General features: G+C 35.0%; 1 long non-coding RNA gene across 2 annotated transcripts; it reads right to left on the reverse strand.

Annotated features, from left to right (window-relative positions):
• Nucleotides 1–3082: 3082 nt before the first annotated feature.
• Nucleotides 3083–9867, reverse strand: LOC107313775. Of its 2 annotated transcripts, XR_001555190.1 has the most exons (4): nucleotides 9779–9867; nucleotides 9051–9088; nucleotides 4620–4670; nucleotides 3083–3605 (listed from the first exon to the last, which is right to left on the reverse strand). It is a non-coding gene; the product is annotated as an uncharacterized LOC107313775 (long non-coding RNA). The 2 variants fall into 2 exon arrangements; XR_001555189.1 differs by having other exon boundaries at nucleotides 9051–9861.
• Between the last annotated feature and the right edge of the window lie 438 nt (nucleotides 9868–10305).

Here is a 10305-nt window from a genome sequence, read left to right on the forward strand (position 1 = left end):
TCAAAAAAATGTTACTCCTTACAATTTGTAGAGGAGCAATTATTAAAAAACCTGACAAAGAATTGGTAGGCTGGTGTAGCAGGCTTCAACAAAAGAAGATAGTACTGTCCTGCAGTTCTGTACCTACAACTTAGCATTGGTTGTACTAATTAACAACTGAATAACATAGAGTGCTTTTAGTGTGCAGAAGGGTCTTCATATACAAACAAACAAAAAAGCAACCCAACATTATTTACTAGGCTTTTACATGTGGATTTCAGGAATAACTACTCTTTTATTAGACAGCACAGTCCAACAAGCAGGGGGCTTGGCTCTACTAGCTCCCAGACTCTTACATATCTCAGATACTGATGTATCTGTACTGTATGTCTTCCCACCAAACTGTCTCTTTCCCACAGTTTTAGTGTGGCAGATTCAAAGCAAGAGCTGAGCTTTCATGCTGACCTTTATTTTGAGGCCTGTTAAAATGAGATTCAGAAAGGTACAGACTTCTGTAGGACTGCTGAACAGATGTGTCATGAGATAGTGACAGAATGCAAACAAAGAAAAAAACTGGTTTTCTGGTAGAGATTTTGTGTAAATGAGATCAACAAGTACTAAGTTTGAGTAGCTGAAATACCTGAGGAGTGAATTCACATGAGAAATATTGGCATAAAGCCTTTGTACTTTCCAGGCTGCCAATCTTTGCTCTAATGTTAGGCTAGGAGATGTCCAGATGAAGAAAATGAAGACTAAAATGCATCAAACAAAATTCTGAAAGACAAATAGATCAAAGTCCTGTATTCAAAATTGTGTGTTATTTTCCAAGTGATAAAATTTTACATTTTTATGACAGGAAAGAAAGGAGGGTAAGCGAGTGACTGAAATATACTTTTCCCTTCTTATTTCTTTTTCATTTAACTTTACTTTTGATGAAGCTATAACTGTGGCTTAGAAACCATTAAATAAACTTCACTATTTTCTCTGGACATAATCCTGTGAAGATTTTTTTTATGCTGCAGTACAGCTTCCAAGAAGTGAAATGTGGAAGATCAGGAATAGAAAACCAAATAGAAAAATAATGACAGACTATTAGAATCCTGAAGCCACAGTTGTCTGTTATAGGAAGTTTTTATGTAAAAATCTGGAGATAATAACATAATCTCTCAGAGAATTTAGGCTCAGTTATAGCAGCCAGTTACTCAGTCAATGTAAAATACAAGGTGGTTACAGTACAAACTGAAGATGTTATGGAAATTATGGGATTAAGGTAAATAGGTACTGTAGTCTGTAGGCAAATTCATATAATCTGTACTGATTCACATAGAACAGTAATAATTATATACTTAACAAGGATCCTTAAGTTTCATATTTGGAGATATAATCTACAAAACAAATATCAGAAATACACTGCAATCAGTTTAGACATTCAGACTAGTTTCAAAAGGCTTTGAGTTAGGTTTGTTAGAAAAATCAAGACACTTTATTTAAGCTAATGAGATTTTAAACTGATCCTGGAAGTGAAAGACAACATGGTTGTTTTCTTGTGCACCAAGTGCTGTATAAGGCATTGCATTCATCATCTTTGGGTTTTTAGGAAGTTTGCCTAGCATTGTAGCCCTGACTGCATTCTTGAAGACAGACTGATAAATGTAAAAACCTAAAAATGAAGAAATAAATCATTATTTCTTCTAAATCATATGAGAAGAAAGACTATGTGACAATACCTTTTCCCTGTCCATATTTATAGCACTTGCCCATGTTCAATTTCCTCTCAGTGACAGATCCATAATTCCATCTGCCTGGGGCAATACCCTGACCTCACTATTCCTTTTGAAATTCTGACAATGTGTTGGAAGTGGTTCAGAATTTACGGGATTGAGAAGCGCTTGAAAGTACAAGACCTGGTGACCCTCCAATGAATGCTCTCACTGCAATGAAAACATTAATCTCTGATCCCTGCTTTTCAGACACATTGTGCACTTAGAATCAAGTATTAATTAGATAAAATGTATGAAGTTCTTTTGGGATTTTTTCCAAAGACTTCCTTGTCCTAGCAGAGCTCCATGCATTCCTGCTGAATGTATAAAGTGCTAGGCATTGTGAAACTAATACTGTATGGAATACTAATCACAGCTGGCTAAAATAACCCTTACCAAAATATCAGTGGTGTATTTTGATACATAGAAATACCTATATATCTACTTAAATTTTCATGATTCTTGTTTCTTTATACTCAACAATTTTCCCCCAGAAAATATTTGTGTCAAACATTCCAGATTTTCATCAGCTTCTAAAGGGTAGAATATTAATGTTAATGAAGACTCTCTAAAAAAAACATTTAGACAATGTACTCTTCCCTGGGCCTGAGCTCCAAGAAATACATCAAAACACAAACTGAGCAGCTAGGGTGAGATTATAATTTAAATGTCTCAAGTTCACACCTCCAGCTTTGATTTGTGTGCATTAAGCATGAGTTTTTCTGAAAAGTGTGTTTCTTGTAAGGCAATGTTTTTATCAGGAAACAACTAGCTTTAAGAAGAGGTTAATATGAACATTGCATAATGTTATCTCACTTTGCATTCTCAAACCTCTTGCAGAGAATTTGGCAATAAGTAATAAAAGCCTTTAGGAGTCTTATTACTTGATGAAGATACAGAAATATTGGTGTGAAAACATCAATCAACATATTCAAACGTGCATAAAACACATGAAACATGTCAACCAACAAAATCCCTGCTTTCTTCATGACCACTTCAAAATGATAGCAGCAAAAATAATTTTTGCAAGAAATAAGTTTTGCAAGAAACTGGCCTGGTAGAAAAATACACATTGCTCTGTGTCTAGTACAAATTGAGAAGTTTGTTTGTTTGTTTTTAGGTGTTGTTCCCTTGTTAAGATCTGGTACTAAGGAGAAAGAAAGAAATCTGTCTATTGTTAAGGGTAGTATGTTATTGGAAACACAAGTTTTCAGCCTAGGAAACAATGGTCTTTAGTACAGAAAAGGGACAGGCTGTGCATCCCCCTTTAGTTAATCTGTTGTTTTCACCGAGTTTTCAAAATTATAGTTATTGTACTGTACAGAAAATCTTAAGACTTAGCAGTTCAGTGTAGGTGGAAAGAGCTTTATTTTTTTGAGCAGATTGAATCATCTATGGAACAATATACATAAAAATATTTTTTCATTAGTCAGGAGAAATCAGCAGATTTGACTTGGCTACTTTGCGACATAAAGCCATGTTCACTGTGGTATCTCTCAAGTGCACAAGCATGAAAAAGTGAAAAATGAGCTATTAGCACTACTGACCACATCACCTCCATACTTTCCATGAAATTAGATTGACTTATTGCCTTTGGTGCAATAAATTACAGAGGTGCACAGAGCACCAGAGTAGACAGTCAAGTGGATGAAGAAGGAGAGGAGCTAGTTCAGGTTCAGGAGCAGTCTCAGTGAGGGAGAAAGTACTGAAGATGTCAGTCTGCTGTGTTAGTTTTTTTCTTGTAGGTTGTATCTTATCTTTGGAGTCATGCATCTTGCAGGAATTATCTTTTCCCCAGCAGATCATTCTTGGTATGGATGAGATGCATCTTTCAAAGTTTGTTCTTCCAAAAGGAACTGGGTACCACTAAAGAGTATAAAATTATTCAATCCATTTGAAATGTATTTTAACAGAGAAACCTGAAACAGTCACATGTTCTGGATTATATTTAAAATAAATTATGATTCATACAAAACACAGCTAAATTACTTTGGATGGTAATTGGATGCCTCAGAATATAACACTCACTGAGATAGTGCAGATATTGAAGTATGGATGTATAAAAACCATACAATATAAAGAATATACTGTGTGTGTATAATCAGAGCATTTTTACAATCTGTTCACATGCTGCCACAGAGGAGAGTTATTCATTACAATAGGAAAGCTGAGACAAAAGGGAAAGGAATGCCTGAATAGCTGCAGACATAAAATAGTGACAAATGTACTAAGAACAATCCAGATTTTTTGTGCTCAGGAGTCTAAAACAAGAGGGAACAACAAATGAGCCCAAAGACACCAAAGTCTCTTTCAGATGCAGTTTCCTACTAGAGTGCAGAAGTATATCCATGTCATAAAAATTACCAGCATTTAGTTTCATTGGTGATAAGAATTTTTCATTCTGGGTAAGGTGCTCTAGTGTCAGATGCTGGTAGGAAAACACTATTATTGTTAATAAAAATAATTATAATTTCTCATATTTCCCTCTGCTGTGTTTCCTCAGTTGAGCAAGTATTATAAATATTCTATATTTTTCAGAAACTCAAAAATGCAAGAACAAGCAGGAATTTCTATAAATAATTACAAATGGCAAATTTATGTGAAAATAGAATCAGTATTTATTTTTTGCTGAGGTTAAAATTGTGACATTTCGGGTAGATTTTGCTCCAAGATATTCCTGCTATAGTGTACTACTGAGTCTTTGTATGTGGATGTGACCAAAGACTTAGGATGTTTACATGGTCTGTATCTTCCCATATCGTTATCTCTAATGACATACTTCATTTTTTCCTTTACTGTAGTAAACTGTAACATTGTTTCTAACACAGTTGGTCGATAACAGGTGTCAGGTCTCACAATGGTAGCAAGCTCTGTACTTACCATTTCCATTGTTCCTGATAGCATTCCTCTGAGCTAGGCATTGATCCCACCCTGAAGGGGAAAAAAAAAATGACATTTGATCCCAGTCCTTTTCCACCGGTCTTTTTTGTTTTGTTTTTATTTTTTTAAATACTTGTCATAAGACAGATCATTTGTGAATAAATCTTCAGGTGACAAGTTCTCTTAGCTGCCTGCTGACTCTGAGACACACACTGCATACATGCATTTCTGAGGTACTGAGGTACTGGGAAGCAAATGATGCAACAGCAAAGGCCAGCCCAACACTTAGGAGTATGAAGTCTTTGACTCCAATTATTGACCATTTGCTCTGTAGTTTCTATAATGAGTATAGAACATGCTTAAGTACAGTTATGCTAAATTTACAGTATCATGTAGGCAGGAAACTATTTTGTAAGATTATGTTTTTGCCAAAGGTCAAGGATGTTAAACAATACACTCACAAGTAAATTTGTGTTGTTTTTCACAGTGATGGTAGGTTCTAAGTAGCAAAGGCTTGACTCCTCCCAGACCCTTATACCAGCATGCTTTTGAGATCCAGGCTGCTCTGTTTACCTCAGGCATCTCTTGAGAAAGGAGAGACCTGAGAGATGCAGGGGCACACCCCCACTTCACTTCAACCTCCAGCTGCCATGCTTAACTTTTATTAGGTATTTTCTGAGGAAGTGAAATACTTTGGAAACAAATATTTTACTTATAAAGGCTTTTACTCAAGATGAAGAAAATTCTGACCTTATCATAGTATAATATTGAAATATTCTAATGTTACTTTCTTACCATACAATATAATCTTGAAAAACTTTGTTACAAATTGAAATACATTTGTATTTCATCCGATGCATAAAATTAAAAGAAAAAATAAGACAGTACTGTTGTGACATTTCTGTCCATTAATTTTCAATAGCCTCTCTCACTGAGATGTTTCAGAAATTTCTTATTTCAACTTAGAATAAAGCCCAAAAGTCTAAATCTCTGATTATTCAGTGCAACATAATTTTCTTCTTCTTGACAGCTCTAATCCCAGTGGCAAAGGTATTTTTCAGGGTATTGTTAATTTCAGATAACTACACTCCTCATATCCACACATCACTTTCCTTATTTAAGAAAAGAAATTTGCTTAAAAGATTCCTGTTTTCAGTCCTGTTCTATAGAAGTGGTGGGGGAAGATCTTTGGCTTTAAAATTTTTAAAGCAGTTTCCAGGTCAAAGTAATTTGGATGATCTTTAAAACTTTTGGTTAGTTTTGAAGTATGGCTATTATCTCTTCAAAATTTATATTTCCATTCAGGGACAATTTTCACTTCTGAAACTATCTAATGAATATAGAATTTTGTTAGAAGTAGAAACTAGCTGATTATTGTTTAGGCATGGCTGCTAACATTATTGTTATAATGTGCATTCCGCTGAAGTATATGTGCAGCCACAAAATCCTGAAAAGTAGTGTTGTAAACACTTTGTTAAACTAAGGGGATAAAATAAGATATATTGTTATTTTTTCTGCTACAAATCTTTTTAGACTTTTTTTAGACATCAGTTTCTGATTGTCTCATCCCAGATTTTATTCCACTCTTAAGCTGTTTCATAAGACTTTAAGGAGAAATGTTAGAATTATTTGTTGTACATAAAATGCCTTTTCAAGCTCACTTAGTTTGAGGAAAACAATGTGGATGTCTTGGAAGCAAGTCTTGCAATAGACATCTGGGTTCTGGTGTGATCTTCCACAGGGCTTTACCCATTGCTGTGTTCTAGTCTCTATCATTGAAATATATTACACAGTTAAAAAATAAATAAATAAGTAATCTCCTGATATTTAGTCAGCTATAGAGATCATAAGGTGATAGTTGCTAGCACTTCTTCAGAAACTTCTAAGCAGTTTATAATGGAGCACCAGTGGTTGAGTAACCTTGGATCAGTTGGAGCTGTATGAAGTACTCATTAGCCAAGTGGGTCAGAAAAAGGAGAAATAAATGCTTCCTGGGTAAAATCAGTGAACAGGGACATGGGTGAAATAGGAGAGCAGAAGATCATTGTTTGAGTGTGTTCCTTCAAAAGGTATGAGAAGTGAGACAGCCTGTCTGAGCAGGGAGTTGATCAGATGATAGAGATAAAAGAACTAGCATTTCTGACAGAAAAAGTCACCTAAAGAAGGAGGGGGTGCTGAAAGAGTTGAAAGGCATGGGAGTTGAAAGGGAAGGAGCTCACAGGAGCAACCAGAAGAAAAGGAAGACCCAAACAATTGAGTGGTGGTGGGGTCAGAAACTGCATAAAGGATGTGAGAACTCATGGAAAATGGGGGTGGACGGTTGGACAGGGAAGTACAAAAGAGAGATGATGTTTAAAAGCTGAAGAAAGAAAGATCTGAATATACAGTATTATCAAAGAGGCTGTCATCTGCTAAAATCCAACAACTGAGCCACAGCAGTAGGAAATCTGGAGATGTCCCAGCAGCAATTTCAAACCTGGTATTGTTTCTTCCAGGAGGAGCAGGTAGCATAAAGTGACTGCCACTCACAGAAATTCACTATGCCCTGGATGAGGACCCTGACAGCAGGGGCTCCAGTTTGAAGGGAAAACACAAGCTAAAGAGGAAGGTTACAGGCAGGAGGAAGATTACAATCTCTCAATGAGGCAGAAAGTTTGCAGAGGACAAAGGGGAAAAAAAAAGAAAAAAAAAAAAAAGGAAAAGATGAAAAATAACAAAACTCTTCCACTTCATTAGCTTCTATTTTTCTTCAAATCTCATCTAGCGGGTGAGAGCTTCCTTTTGTGTTTATTAAGTTTTAGGTTCATTCATAAGTCACGGCATTAATCATTTTCCTGGATACAATCTGAAAGACTACCTATTTATGCTGGTTTTCTTAATCGGTTCCACTTGATGAGTCGAATTATAATTACCATGTTGAATGTATAGATTTTATATGGTATTTACAATACTTAGAACACATTTTTTTCTTCAATATATTAAATATTTGTATATGGTGACCAATTGTTCATAGTTCTATTCTTCTAACGGAATTTGTACTTAATAGAGATGACTAAGGGAACTGGGGATTATGTTAAACCAAATTTCTTAGTGTTACTGTTACTTTGGATTTTATTTCCTCCGTTGGTAGTTCTAACTGCAGTTATATTATAAACTATACACAGTTTATGCAGTTGCTGCAACCAGATGACTCAGGTGTAAACTTATGTACGTACATCCACCAGGAACTTCAGGAACTTTGATAAAGGCAGATTCTCCCACATTTCTAGAAAATGTCTACAACCATAATAATGCAGGGAAATGATGAGTGAGTTTTCACTAAAGCATAACTTTTCCTTCTTTCTCTTTTGCTTCTATGGATAAGTATGGTAATAGCACATAACATAATAGATAATGAATCATGCTGATTCACAAATAACACTAGTATATAGCTGCATAAAGAGAAAACATGTGCACACACACACACAAGTGAGGACTCACACTTGCAGTGTTGCTGCTTTTTCATCTGAGAATTCCTTTCCTAAATTTGCCATGACTGGACTAGCAAATATGATTCAGTTGTGTTTTTAATCTCCTCAAAAGAAAGATTAAAGAGATTCTTCCAAAATGCCACTGTTATACGCAGATATAATCATTTGCCAGCATGCCAAATTTTAAAGCATGCCAAAAATCAAAGACTGTATTCAGTACCAAAGTATGTTAATAAAAGCAGTATGTCACAAGAGATTCAATCATCCTAATGTTAATTTCTTAACCCTCAAAGATAATTTAATTGCATAAGATCACAAAATTAATTCAGTTATTCATACTTTGCTAGTAAGTCCAGTCCCATGCCTAGAGAGCATTCTGTAAGTCAGGAATAGGATAATGGAGTATTCAATTTTGTAAATCAGTGTGTTCTGCAGTTTTGGCATTGCATCCTATATAGTACCTGAGTTTCTCACTGGGAAAACCAAAATAGCTATAAATATTGTTCCAATGAGAAGAACTATTTTAAGCATACAGGGTTAGCACAAATATTGCAAATGGTCACATTCAGAGATTTTACCATGATAAAAACAAAAATCCAAATGTCAAAATTGTGGATTTATTTTCTTATTTTTAGAATTTCTCTCTCATTAGTATGTTTAGTAACAATAGTAATTTTGCGAATTTTCTTGGTGGTATCAGAAGCTAGTTCCCCACTGAAAAGCCAAGAGATTGACTAAGTTACAAGCTCCTCAAAACTACATGTTGCTTCCCATGAAGTGCAGAAAGTGTGTCTTGAATTTTAGCTGCCAGTCCAGATCCTGGCTGACAAGTTCATGTAATCATCATTTGAAATGAAGGAGCCCACCAACTGAGCACTACTGAAACTCAACAGCATGCAGGAGGAACTGGAATAAACTAAATCCAACATGGCATGTGAATTTTAAGGATAGTTTATCATACCTTTGCTGATACAAGCTCCTTTTGCCTTCAGAAAGCTCCTGTGTTGGGCAGTATGAGAGACACAACACTAAGTTAAATTGGCAGCACATTTCATTTCCTATTACTGACAATTTTCCAAGTGATGCCAAGAAATTAACATTAGAATTGGGAAAAACATCTCTATAAATAAACTTGATGAGCACACAGTTTGTCATATTGTAAATAAAATGTCTTCATAGATATGTAGCATAAGTGATAAATTATATCAAGAAAATGGTAAAAGTGCTGTAGCAGTATTCTAGTTATATGAAGAACATGCCATTCTTCTAGTCACTATGGTTGTCTCAACAGTTGTGGGGCATCTATGACAGATGACTGATTTTCCCTAGAGCTGTTTGCATTTCAATTGCAACTTCAAGATGAAGCTAGAGCAGAAAAAATTATAATGAGTTTTGCAAATACCAGTTCCTAAAATAAGTATAATAAGAATGTCAGATACTTAAAACATAAAGTGCCTGTGTGCCTTTTTCCAAGATCTTCATCGATCTTATAAAAATTTAGTTTATTTATCAACACAGCAGCTTATAAATAATAGGTAATAGTGAGCTTGGAAAGTAAGTTTCCATTTCATGTTTCACACTGGAAATCTAAGAATGAAGCTCAACTAATCATCAATCAAACAATTAAAAATATGCTACGTGACACTTCTACAAGATGAGCAGCACAAATTTGGAATAATGAATACTTACAATGAACTTCTAACAGATGATCTTCAGAGCTAAATGTGCTGAGAAATAATACAGTGAATGACAAATACATCAAAGAAAATAATGACTTGCATATGAACAACTCTTGCACAGGAAAAAAAGAAAAAGAGACAGAGATAAAATATGATAAACAAATAAGTGTTTTGTTATTAATTATTCACCTAACTATTCTTGCCTGTAGAAAAGGACTTTTTCTCACAGTTCTACCACAATACATTTTGAATTACTCTGGTCACGTCTATCCTAACTCACAAGTATACTCAGGTATTTCTATGTTACCTGGCACCAGTATAGCTGAATTTCTCAGTTTAAAATGACTGAGATTCTGGATCATATTTTTCTCTCAATCTATGTGAGTTTCATAATGGTCCCCACTAACATCAACAATTTAAACCTTACTATCTCTGTAAAGTACAAAATTATTCCTATATTCCTTAAGGTTAGAAAAAGCTATTTGACCACTTGCTCCCCTGTATGAAGAGGACCATAAGGTTCTCCAGTTTTTCTTC

This window comes from Coturnix japonica, chromosome 4 (assembly GCF_001577835.2).
Source record: "Coturnix japonica isolate 7356 chromosome 4, Coturnix japonica 2.1, whole genome shotgun sequence".
Taxonomy (NCBI): domain Eukaryota; kingdom Metazoa; phylum Chordata; class Aves; order Galliformes; family Phasianidae; genus Coturnix; species Coturnix japonica.